The sequence below is a fragment of the Oncorhynchus tshawytscha genome, linkage group LG25 (genome assembly GCF_018296145.1).
Source record: "Oncorhynchus tshawytscha isolate Ot180627B linkage group LG25, Otsh_v2.0, whole genome shotgun sequence".
NCBI lineage: Eukaryota > Metazoa > Chordata > Actinopteri > Salmoniformes > Salmonidae > Oncorhynchus > Oncorhynchus tshawytscha.
In genome coordinates this window covers 20427101-20440136 of record NC_056453.1, presented here as the reverse complement: position 1 = coordinate 20440136, position 13036 = coordinate 20427101, and the positions used below count along the sequence as shown (strand labels likewise).

The 13036-nt window shown below is 43.0% G+C and overlaps 1 protein-coding gene across 1 annotated transcript in view; it reads right to left on the bottom strand.

Annotated features, from left to right (window-relative positions):
* The window catches only part of LOC112224785 (protein shisa-9), a 49468-nt gene extending 48232 nt beyond the window's left edge, over positions 1–1236 (bottom strand). The window contains exon 1 of the mRNA XM_042306106.1: positions 1–1236. This exon is cut by the window's left edge and continues 660 nt beyond it. The gene's annotated coding sequence lies outside the window, so the exon portion shown is untranslated.
* Positions 1237–13036: the final 11800 nt, after the last annotated feature.

Sequence of the window (13036 nt, the reverse complement as noted above, 5' to 3'; positions counted from 1 at the left end):
TCTCTATGGTGGGTCAGACCAGAGATCAGAGTCTCAGAGCAGGGCTTGTAGTCAGAGACAGACCAACACGTTTGGGGAGAAACAACAAAGAAAAATCTAAAGTCCAAAAATCTAAAGTATGTGGTTCCTGTCTCCCAAACAGACGAATACTAACTGACGTTCCGTAATTGAAAGGTTCACCCACAGTTCAATCACTCACATATGCGATGTATGAATAATGGGAACAGACAGAAAGTGTTTGTAGATTTTACATTTTTGTTTTGGTACAAGCATACAGGTTACTCAGAACAGTGCAAAATAGCTCAAATATCTGATGCTCTGGACTAAAATCCTCTGAACCATCGTAGTAGGTTTGTCTTACCTTTGTCTTTTGAAATTGCCTTTAGAGAAAGCAGCAGTTTCAATATACCAGGGTATATTCCATGAACAATCAACCACAAACTTTACTCAGCATTTTTCTCTATAGGGTAAAGGAGTTTGTATTTTTCCTTATGTTTTTTCCATTCTCCAAGTAGTTTTGTAGCAGCTTTGTCCACCACAGGCGACCTCTCCTCTCGTTAAAGCAGTGTTTCCCTGTTCCTCCTCCTAGCTCAGTGTTTGAGGGTGGCTTGGAGGTCCAGACCAGACCAGTCCACTTGTGGTTGCAATCCCAAAGAGCACCGCGCTGCGCTTGCTGACAATCCTGCCTGTGTGCGCGCGTGTGTGTGTGCAAGTGGGTGGATGTGTGTGAGAGTGTGTGTGTGAGAGTGTGTGTGTACTGTTGAATGCGACTCGCTCTGAGCTCCGTGAAAACGTAACAGTTCAGGAGCCAAATTCAATCCCCTCTGCTCAACACAATGAACGAGAGAGAGGAAGAGAGAGGGAGAGAGAGATAGAGGAAGAGCAAGACATTGTGAGAGTAGAGAGAGAGAGAGAGAGAGAGCGAGAAGGGAGGGAGATTGAGGGAGGGTAGGCAATCCTATACAGCTGCTGCTCACATCATCCCCTGAGAAGGAAGGAGGGTAGTAGAAGACATAAAAAGAGAGCACAACTGAGATGTTCTATACTTTCTGTCACAAATTACCCTGTTTTTAAGTAAGTACTGCATGTAAGTGTGTGTGTGTTTGTTCTGCTCTGTCTAAAGGTATGTAGCTATAAGTCAGACAGTGGACAGCAAACACCTGTTTTCATCCGTCCTGTTGTTTAGTTGCGGGAGCTTTTGTTATCTCTCAGTCTGCTTCTCATTTGTCCTACACTCATTCGATTTCTTTCCACCCTCTCCCATGAATGAGTGTGTGCATGTGAGGGTGAGTGTGTTCGTATGCGTGTCTCTCTCTCTGTGTGTGTGTGTGTGTGTGTGTGTGTGTGTGTGTGTGTGTGTGTGTGTGTGTGTGTGTGTGTGTGTGTGTGTGTGTGTGTGTGTGTGTGTGTGTGTGTGTGTGTGTGTGTGTGTGTGTGTGTGTGTGTGTGTGTGTGTGTGTGTGTGTGTGTGTAGAGAGAGAGAGAGTCTGCCAGATTAAGTCCAGAGTTCCAAATCTGGAATCCTCCTTGTGTTTGGTTTGTTTCCAATTCCATCCTGGAGCGAGACCACAACGATACCCTCTGCCTGTCAGCCAAAACCACAGCAGCTGGAATCCAACGACAAGAGCCTGGACGGCAGCTGATGCACTGGTGTTCCTCTCAGGATATCTGCACACACACTGACGCCAGCTCAGATTAGAACAATTTCTCCCAGTGTGGATTATAGAAAACCTAAATGGTTTGAAATTATAAACAGGTACAGATTGACAAGGGTTTTTGCTCTCCCTCAACCGTTGCTCTACTCTTCTTTACTCTCCTTTACTTTCCCTTTCACCATCCTCCCTCTCCTCTCCTTTCACAACACTTTCACTTCCACCAAAGCAGTTCAGTGACTGTGTGTGTATGTTTACCTCTTCCTTTGAATGGTCTTTCTTGGTCAGTAAAGAGAGAGAGAGAGAGAGAGAGAGAGAGAGAGGAGGGAATAGGGGACAACAGGGGTTGTATAGTAAGTACAACATGAGAGTGGGGGAGGAAAAGCAGAAGAAAATAGGACTGGAGACTTGAAAGTGAAAGAGAGAGAGATACTGGGCCAATGGGGAAAGCGAGAGAGAGAGGCAGCGGAATGACAGGGTTATGGAAGCAAGGGATTATGAACAAAGGAGAACAGAGGAATGAAGCTGTAGGAAAGACAGATACAGGGCCTTCAGAAAGTATTCATTCCCCTTGACTAACTCCACATTTTGTTGTGTTACAGCCTGAATACTAAACTGATTAAATATAGTTTTCTCTCTCACCCATCTACACACAATACCCCATAATAAAGTGAAAACATGTTTTTGTTAAATTGTGGCAAATTTATTGAAAATTAAATACAGAAACATCTCATTTACATAAGTACTCACACCCTTAAGTCAATACATGTTAGAATCCCCTCTGACAGTGATTACATCTGTGAGTCTTTCTGGGTCTCTAAGTCTCTAATTGCTTTCTTTGCACGTTGTTCTTTTTTAAATTCTTCAAGCTTTGTCAAGTTGGTTGTTGATCATTGCTAAACAGGCATTTTCATGTCCTGCCATAGATTTTCAAGATGATTTAAGTCTGTAACTAGGCCACCAAGGAGTATTCAACGTCATCTTGGTAAGCAACTCCAGTGTATATTTGACCTTGTGTTTCAGGTTTTTGTCCTACTGAAAGGTGAATTTGTCTCCCAGTGTCTGTTGGAAAGCAGACTGAACCAGGTTTTCCTCTAGGATTTTGACTGTGGTTAGCTGTATTTAATTTATTTTTATCAAAAAAACTCCCTAGTCCTTGCCGATGGCAAAAATACCCATAACATGATGCAGCCACCACCATGCTTGAAAATATTGTAACGGCTGTTGGAAGGAGAGGACCAAGGTGCAGTGTGGTACGTGTTCATGATCTTTATTAACTGAACACTGAAATAACAAAAATAACAAAGAGAATGAACAAAAACCGAAACAGTCCTGTCAGGTGCAGAAAGACACAAAACAGAAAACAACTAACCACAAAAACCCTGTGGGGAAAAGCTACCTAAGTATGGTTCTCAATCAGAGACAATGATCGACAGCTGTCCCTGATTGAGAACCATACCCGGCCAAAACAAAGAAATACAAACACATAGAAAAAGAACACCCACCCAAATCACACCCTGACCAACCCAAAATTAGAGACATAAAAAGCTCTCTACGGTCAAGGCGTGACAAATATAAAGAGTGGTACTCATTTATATTTTGTGTTGGATTTGCCCCAAATATAATACTTTGTATTCAGGACATAAAGTACATTTCTTCGCCACATTTTTTGGGTGTTTTACTTTAATGCCTTTTTGCAAACAGGATGCATGTTTTGGAATATTTTTATTTTGTACAGACTTCTGTCTTTTCACTCTGTCAATTGGGTTAGTATTGTGGAGTAACTACAATGTTGTTGATCCATCCCCAGCCTTCACCTATCAAAGCCATTAAACTCTGTAACTAAATCCCTTGGTGTTTACTTTCCTCTTCGGAAACTGAGTTAGGAAGGATGCCTGTATCTTTGTAGTGATTGGGTGTATTGATACACTGTCCAGAGTGTAATTGATAACTTCACCATGCTCAAAGGGATATTAACTGTCTGCTTTTATTTTTTTTTACCCATCTACTAATAGGTGCCCTTCTTTGATAGGCATTGGAAAACCTCCCTGGTCTTTGTGGTTGAATCTGGGTTGGAGATGCACTGCTCGACTGAGGGACATTACAGATCATTTTATGTGGGGTACAGAGATGAGATAGTCATAAAATAATGTTAAACACTATTATAGCACAGAGTGAGTCCATGCCATGTATTATGTGACTTGTTAAGCACATTTTTTCTCCTGAACTTATTTCGGCTTCCAATGACAAAGGGGTTGAATACTTATTAACTCAAGACATTTCCATTTTTAATTCATTTGTAAAAATGTAGAAAAACATAATTCCACTTTGACATTATGTGGGGTATTGTGTGTAGGCCAGTGAAACAAAATCTCAATTTAATCCATTTTAAATGAAGGCTGCAACACAACAAAATGTGTAAAAAGTCAAGGAGTGGGAATACTTTTTGAAGGCATTGTAGGCGACAAATATGCAAATATGCATACGTGAGGTAGGGATCCTGAGGGTGCTGCAGAACCCCCTGATAAATCACACAAAAATATATATATGTATAAAATATTTTTTTAAGTATTATATATATATATATATATATATATACACACACACAGTGGAGAACAAGTATTTGATACACTGCAGATTTTGCAGGTTTTCATACTTACAAAGCATGTAGAGGTCTGTAATTTTTATCATAGGTACACTTCAACTGTGAGAGACGGAATCTAAAACAAAAATCCAGATAATCACATTGTATGATTTTTAAGTAATTAATTTTGCAAACTCAGTGCCTCTTTGTCTGGTTCATCCTTGGGAGCAATTTCCAAACGCCTGAAGGTACCACATTCATCTGTACAAACAATAGTATGCAAGTATAAACACCATGGGACCACGCAGCCGTCATACTGGTCAGGAAGGAGACACGTTCTGTCTCCGTACTTTGGTGCGAAAAGTGCGAATCAATCCCAGAACAACAGCAAAGGACCTTGTGAAGATGCTGGAGGAAACAGGTACAAAAGTATCTATAGCCATAGTAAAACAAGTCCTATATCGACATAACCTGAAAGGCCGCTCAGCATGGAAGAAGCCACTGCTCCAAAACCGCCATAAAAAGCCAGACTACGGTTTGCAACTGCACATGGGGACAAATGTCCTCTGGCCTGATGAAACAAAAATAGAACTGTTTGACCATCGTTATGTTTGGACGAAAAAGCAGATGAATACCATCCCAACCATGAAGCACGGGGATATATATATATATGTATATCAGTTCTATATTTACCAAATCAGTGCACTAGGCCATTGTTACTCCTGTATGACTGGATAAAAAGACCACCCACCTGTCCACTGAACAATTTCCTCAGCATGTCCACCATCGTCCAGCAGCCATGCAAGTAGAGGATGGCTGACAGACAGGTTTGGAGAGAGTGAGAGAGAGCAAGGATGGAGGGATAGACAGAAACAACAAAGTAGTGATCTTGGGAAGAAAGGATAAAGCAAACATCTGGAGGGTGAAATCCTTAGAAAAGAGCAGAGAGACAAAGTGTGTGTGTGTATGAGTGAGTGCATGATTGTGTGCGCTTGCGTGTGTGTGTGTGTGATTAAATCCAGAGGTCGAACTCTGAAATCAGTGTTGCCATGTTCATGTTTGTTCTACTAATTGGGCTACTTCGCAAACGATGTAACGGGTGAAAATGCATTGATCGGGGGTGTCGGGTTTTTTGAGCTACTTCTAAATTGCACCGCGGCCGCAATGGCATTTATCTTAAATATATATATTTCACTGTGACCTGGTGCTTCTGACTATCAGGCAGTGAGCAGGCTGTTGTTCTGATTGAATGAGAGAGGGGGGAGGGCCGGAGGGGTGTGTGCGCGTTGAGAGCACTGGTTGATAAGAGTGCTGCACCAAGGGCAGTTGAGTCACGGTGACAGAGCAGCACATACGCACATCGTGACAACTTTTTACCAGTTGTTGGTAGGCTGTTTAGATTGTTCATTATGGAGACACCCTTTCCCATAAAACATATTAACGCGCTAGAACTGGAATAACGTCAACAAAGCATTGGAAAACGAATTTAGGCGCACTAGAGCTCTTTAGTAAAATTCGCGCAGAGGTGATTTAAAGTAAACTGCATTCTAATGTCAACTTTTCTTATGGATAACAGCATCGCGCTAAGGGGTTTGACTCGTGCTCAGTTCTAGGGTCTGGAGCACTGCGCGAGTGGACATTTGAAATTGAAGTTATGGAACTCCTTTATTAAGTGCTTGTGTCATGGGGGAAAAGTCCACAATGAAAATGACATTAAATGTGGAGAATAATAGGCTACATTGGCATCTGTTGGCCATCAAGTGTAGTGAACCATTTGATACAATACATATATTGAAATTATAATACCACTGGAGACATTGCAAATCAATTTGTGCCACTGGAGCTGGCAAACGGATTTAACAAAAAGCCTGTAACTGTTGTTGTAGCCTTGTGTTATTATTAAAGTATTAAAGGCCATGTTTAGTTCATTAAATTGGAAGTTATCAATTGTTAACATGGTCATCTCTCTATCGCAAATGAATCATTCTCCACATGTAATGTCAGTTTCCTTGTGGACCTTTCCCTGAAATTAGATGTTGACATGTTGGCATATCAGGGCCTATAGGCTACCTGCATCTAGCTCAGCAAACCATGGCAAAGTTGAATTGCAATTATAAACCCAGATTTTAGTCAGTATCCTATGCCTATTGAAATAACAAGTACATCTCGCAAATAGGCCATTTATAACGGTTTGTAGCCTCAACATCTGGCACATAATAACAACACATTCGTTTTTGGAAGTTCTTGCACAGAGATTTCGAGATCCTCTGTCCAACTTTCATCACTCAAACTCTCCTGTCGGATTTATCTATAGTTATGCACTTGCGCAAACACAACTTATTTAAAATGATAAACTGGGTGGTTCAAGCCCATAATGCTGATTATGAGGCCATATAACACGGGAATACACTCTGTATACACTGTTGTGCCTAAGAACAGCCCTTCGCCGTGGTATATTGGCCATATACCCCACCCTTGGGCCTTAATTCTTAAATACAAACGGGGTGGTTTGAGCCCTGAATGCTGTTTGGTTGAAAGCCATGGTATATCAGACATGTATCACAGGAATGACAAATAGTTTTTACTGTTCTAATTATGTTGGTAACCAGTTTATAATAGCAATAAGGCACCTCAGGGGTGTGTGGTATATGGACAATTTCCCACGGCTAAGGGCTGTTATTTGTGGTATATCAAATCAAATCAAATTTGATTGGTCACATATACTTGGTTAGCAGATGTTATTGCGGGTGTAGTGAAATGCTTGTGTTTCTAGCTCTGACAGTGCAGTAATATCTAACACAGGCCTGGGCAACTCCAGTCCTCGGGGGCCTGATTGGTGTCAGACTTTTGTCCCAGACCCAGCTAACACACCTGGCTCCAATAATCAACTAATCATGATCTTCAGTCAAAAATGCAATTAGTTTAAATCAGGTGTGTTTGCTGGGGATGGGGAAAAAGTGTGACACCAATCAGGCTCCCGAGGACTGGAGTTGCCCAGACCTGATCTAACAAGTAATATCTAACAATTTCATAACATATACCCAATACACACAAATCTAAGTAAAGGAATGGAATTAAGAATATATAAATATATGGACGAGCAATGTCCGAGCGACATAGACTGATATACAGTAGAATAGAATACAGTATGTACAGTTGAAGTTGGAAGTTTACATACACCTTAGCCAAATACATTTCAACTCAGTTTTTCACAATTCCTGACATTTAATCCTAGTAAAAATTCCCTGTCTTAGGTCAGTTAGTTTATGGAGTGGTTGAAAAACTAGTTTTAAAGACTCTAACCTAAGTGTATGTGAACTTCCGACTTCAACTGTACATATGAGAAGAGTAATGCAAAATATGTAAACATGTGTCACACCCTGACCATAGTTTGCTTTGTATGTTTCTATGTTTTGGTTGGTCAGGGTGTGATCTGGTTGGGCATTCTATGTTGGATGTCTTGTTTGTCTATTTCTATGTCTGGCCTGATATGGTTCTCAATCAGAGGCAGGTGTTAGTCATTGTCTCTGATTGGGAACCATATTTAGGTAGCCTGGGTTTCACTGTGTGTTTGTGGGTGATTGTTCCTGTCTCTGTGTTTGCACCAGATAGGACTGTTTTGGTTTTCCACATTCTTTGTTTTTTTGTAGTGTTCATGTTTATTCCTTTTTGTTATTAAACATGAATCAGTATAATCACGCCGCATTTTGGTCCGCTTCTCCTTCACAACAGGAAGACCGTTACACATGATTAAAGTGCTTAGTGTTCCATTTATTAAAGTGGCCAGTGATTTCAATATAGGCAGCAGCCTCTAATGTGCTAGTGATTGCTGTTTAACAGTCTGATGGCCTTGAGATAGAAGCTGTTTTTTAGTCTCTTGTTCCATGCTTTGATGCACCTGTACTGACCTCGCCTTCTTGATGATAACGTGTTGAACAGGCAGTGGCTCGGGTGGTGGTTGTCCTTGACTATCTTGGCCTCTGACATCGGGTGGTGTAGATGTCCTGGAGGGCAAGTAGTTTGCCCCCGGTGATGTGTTGGGCAGACCGCACCACTCTCTGGAGAGCCCTGCGGTTGTGGACGGTGCAGGTGCCGTACCAGGCGGTGATACAGCCTGATAGGATGCACTCAATTGTGCATTTGTAAAAGTTTGTGCGGGTTTTCGGTGCCAAGCCAAATTTCTTCCGCCTCCTGAGTGTGAAGAGGCACTGTTGCGCCTTCGTCACTACACTGTCTGTGTGGGTGGACCATTTCAGTTTGTCAGTGATGTGTACGCCAAGGACCTTAAAGCTTCCCACCTTCTCCACAGTGGTCCTGTCGATTTTGGATAGGGAGGTGCTCCCTCTGCTGTTTCCTGAAGTCCACGATCATCTCCTTGGTTTTGTTGACATTGAGTGAGAGGTTATATTCCCAGATCAAATCAAATCAAATTTATTTATATAGCCCTTCGTACATCAGCTGATATCTCAAAGGGCTGTACAGAAACCCAGCCTAAAACCCCAAACAGCAAGCAATGCAGGTGTAGAAGCACGGTGGCTAGGAAAAACTCCCTAGAAAGGCCAAAACCTAGGAAGAAACCTAGAGAGGAACCAGGCTATGTGGGGTGGCCAGTCCTCTTCTGGCTGTGCCGGGTGGAGATTATAACAGAACATGGCCAAGATGTTCAAATGTTCATAAATGACCAGCATGAGCCCAGAGCCCTCACCTCCTCCCTGTAGGCTGTCTCGTCATTGTTGGTAATCAAGCCTACTACTGTTGTGTCGTCTGCAAACTTGATGATTGAGTTGAAGGTGTGCGTGGCCACGCAGTCATGGATGAACAGGGAGTACAGGAGGGGCTGAGCACACACCCCTGTGGGTCCCCAGTGTTGAGAATCATCAAGGTGGAGGTGTTGTTTTCTATCTTCACTACCTGGGGGCGGTCCGTCAGGAAGTCCAGGACCCAGTTGCACAAGGCAGGGTTCAGACCCAGGGCTTTGAAGGTACTATGGTGTTGAATGCTGAGCTATAATCAATGAACAGCATTCTTACATAGGTATTCCTTTTGTCCAGATGGGATAGGGCAGTGTGCCGTGCGATGGCGATTGCATTGTCTGTGGATCGATTGGCGCGGTAAGCAAATTGAAGTGGGTCCAGGGTGACAGGTAAGGTAGAGGTGATACGATCCTTGACTAGTCTCTCAAAGTACTTCATGATGACAGAAGTGAGTGCTACGGGGCGATAGTCATTCATTTCAGTTACCTTTGCTTTCTTGGGTACAGGAACAATGGTGGCCAACTTGAAGCATGTGGGGACAGCAGACTGGGATAGGGAGATATTGAATATGTCTGTAAACACACCAGCCAGCTGGTCTGTGGATGCTCTGAGGATGCGGCGAAGGATGCTGTTTGGGCTGGCAGCCTTGCGAGGGTTAACACGCTTAAATGTCTTACTCACGTCGGGCACGGAGAAGGAGAGCCCACAGTCCTTGGTAGTGGGCCGTGTTGGTGGCACTGTGTTATCCTCAAAGCGGGCAAAGAAGGTGTTTAGCTTGTCCAGAAGCAAGACATCAGTGTCCGTGACGTGACTGGTTTTCCTTTTGTAGTCTGTGATTGTCTGTAGACCCTGCCACATACGTCTCGTGTCTGAGCCGTTGAATTTCGACTCCACTTTGTCTCTGTACTGACGTTTTGCCTGTTTGATTGCCTTACGGAGGGAATAAATACACTGTTTGTATTCTGCCATATTCCCAGTCACCTTGCCATGGTTAAATGCAGTGTTTCACGCTTTCAGTTTTGCGTGAATACTGCCATTATCCATGGTTTCTGGTTAGGGTAGGTTTTAATAGGTTTTAATAGTCACAGTGGGTCCAAGAAATGGTCTGGAGAGTTTAATAGGAGTGATTTATCTTTTCTCTTGCGACATTCTTAAACTCGCAATAATTATTATTTTGATGGAAAACAGAATTGTGCTTCTTAGCCTACCTTTTTAAGAATGACGTCAATATTCGTTCTTAATTTTCTCAATAAAGTTATGGAAAAAGGGTTTTTGGATAAATGTGGCAACTCTTCTCTTGCTGTGAAACCTTTTTGGGGATAGTTTTCAGCCCTTGTGGGCGGGTTTTCAGAGGTCATTGAACTATACATTTTAGCTAGACCTGGCAAACCTGTCTGAAATCCTCCTTGTGTTTGGTTTGTTTCCAATTCTAACCTGTGCTGAGACCACAACGATACCCTCTGCCTGTCAGTCAAAACCACAGCAGCTGGAATCCAACGACAAGAGCCTGGACGGCAGCTGATGCACTGGTGTTCCTCTCTGCATATTTGCACACACACTGACGCCAGCTCAGATTAGAACAATTTCTCCCCGTGTGGATTATAGAAAACCTAAATGGTTTGAAATTATAAACAGGTACAGATTGACAAGGGTTTTTGCTCTCCCTCAACCGTTGCTCTACTCTTCTTTACTCTCCTTTACTTTCCCTTTCACCATCCTCCCTCTCCTCTCCTTTCACAACACTTTCACTTCCACCAAAGCAGTTCAGTGACTGTGTGTGTATGTTTACCTCTTCCTTTGAATGGTCTTTCTTGGTCAGTGAGAGAGAGAGAGAGAGAGAGAGAGGAGGGAATAGGGGACAACAGGGGTTGTATAGTAAGTACAACATGAGAGTGGGGGAGGAAAAGCAGAAGAAAATAGGACTGGAGACTTGAAAGTGAAAGAGAGAGAGATACTGGGCCAATGGGGAAAGCGAGAGAGAGAGGCAGCGGAATGACAGGGTTATGGAAGCAAGGGATTATGAACAAAGGAGAACAGAGGAATGAAGTTGTGGGGAAGACAGATAGGTGACAAGGGGAATGGAGTCACAGACAGGTTTGGAGGGAGAGAGAGAGAGAGGCAGCGGAATGACAGGGTTATGGAAGCAAGGGATTATGAACAAAGGAGAACAGAGGAATGAAGTTGTGGGGAAGACAGATAGGTGACAAGGGGATGGAGTCACAGACAGGTTTGGAGGAGAGAGAGAGAGAGGCAGCGGAATGACAGGGTTATGGAAGCAAGGGATTATGATCAAGGGAGAACAGAGGAATGAAGTTGTGGGGAAGACAGATAGGTGACAAGGGGGATGGAGTCACAGACAGGTTTGGAGAGAGAGAGAGAGAGAGAGAGAGAGAGAGAGAGAGAGAGAGACGACAAGGTAAGGATGGACGGATAGACAGATTACAGCAGGGGTTCCCAAACTTTTTCACTCCTGGCCCCATTTCCAGCATTGGAGAACGCCCCTGAAATGTCCCCTGAAAAAATCCATGTATTTTGCGTGGAAAGCTCCTTCTGGCCTCCTACAACCACTTCCTGTCCCATATTTATCTGGATTTTGTCACTGGGCTTCGTCAGATGGCAACACCACCATCTCCAAGGCCGCCCATTTCATCCCTCTTCCTAAGTTACTTTCAGCCAAGGAGATGGCCCAGCTTATGGTGCAGCACGTCTTCCATATCCATAGTCAGGTTTGTAGGCCTCCTTGCTCGCACATGCCTTTTCAGTTCTGCGCACACATTTGCTATAGGATTGAGGCCAGGGCTTTGTGATGGCCACTCCAATACCTTGACTTTGTTGTCCATAAGCCATTTTGCCACAACTTTGGAAGTATGCTTGTGGTCATTGTCCATTTGGAAGACCCATTTGCGACAAAGCTTTAACTTCCTGACTGATGTCTTGAGATGTTGCTTCAATATATCCACATCATTTTCTTTCCTCATGAACTAAAAACATTTCTCATAAGAAACTAGCTCCCTGGTACACAGAAAATACCCGAGCTCTGAAGTAAGCTTCCAGAAAATTGGAACGGAAATGGCGCCACACCAAACTGGAAGTCTTCCGACTAGCTTGGAAAGACAGTACCGTGCAGTACCGAAGAGCCCTTACTGCTGCTCGATCATCCTATTTTTCTAACTTAATTGAGGAAAATAAGAACAATCCGAAATTCCTTTTTGATACTGTCGCAAAGCTAACTAAAAAGCAGCATTCCCCAAGAGAGGATGACTTTCACTTTAGCAGTGATAAATTCATGAACTTCTTTGAGGAAAATAGTATGATTATTAGAAAGCAAATTACGGACTCCTCTTTAAATCTGCGTATTCCTCCAAACCTCAGTTGTCCTGAGTCTGCACAACTCTGCCAGGACCTAGGATCAAGAGAGACGCTCAAGTGTTTTAGTACTATATCTCTTGACACAATGATCATGGCCTCTAAACCTTCAAGCTGCATACTGGACCCTATTCCAACTAAACTACTGAAAGAGCTGCTTCCTGTGCTTGGCCCTCCTATGTTGAACATAATAAATGGCTCTCTATCCACCGGATGTGTACCAAACTCACTAAAAGTGGCAGTAATAAAGCCTCTCTTGAAAAAGCCAAACCTTGACCCAGAAAATATAAAAAACTATCAGCCTATATCGAATCTTCCATTCCTCTCAAAAATGTTAGAAAAGGCTGTTGCGCAGCAACTCATTGCCTTCCTGAAGACAAACAATGTATACGAAATGCTTCAGGCTGGTTTTAGACCCCATCATAGCACTGAGACGGCACTTGTGAAGGTGTTAAATGACATTTTAATGGCATCGGACCGAGGCTGTGCATCTGTCCTCGTGCTCCTAGACCTTAGTGCTGCTTTTGACACCATCGATCACCACATTCTTTTGGAGAGATTGGAAACCCAAATTGGTCTACATGGACAAGTTCTGGCCTGGTTTAGATCTTATCTGTCGGAAAGATATCAGTTTGTCTCTGTGAATGGTTTGTCCTCTGACAAATCAACTGTACATTTCG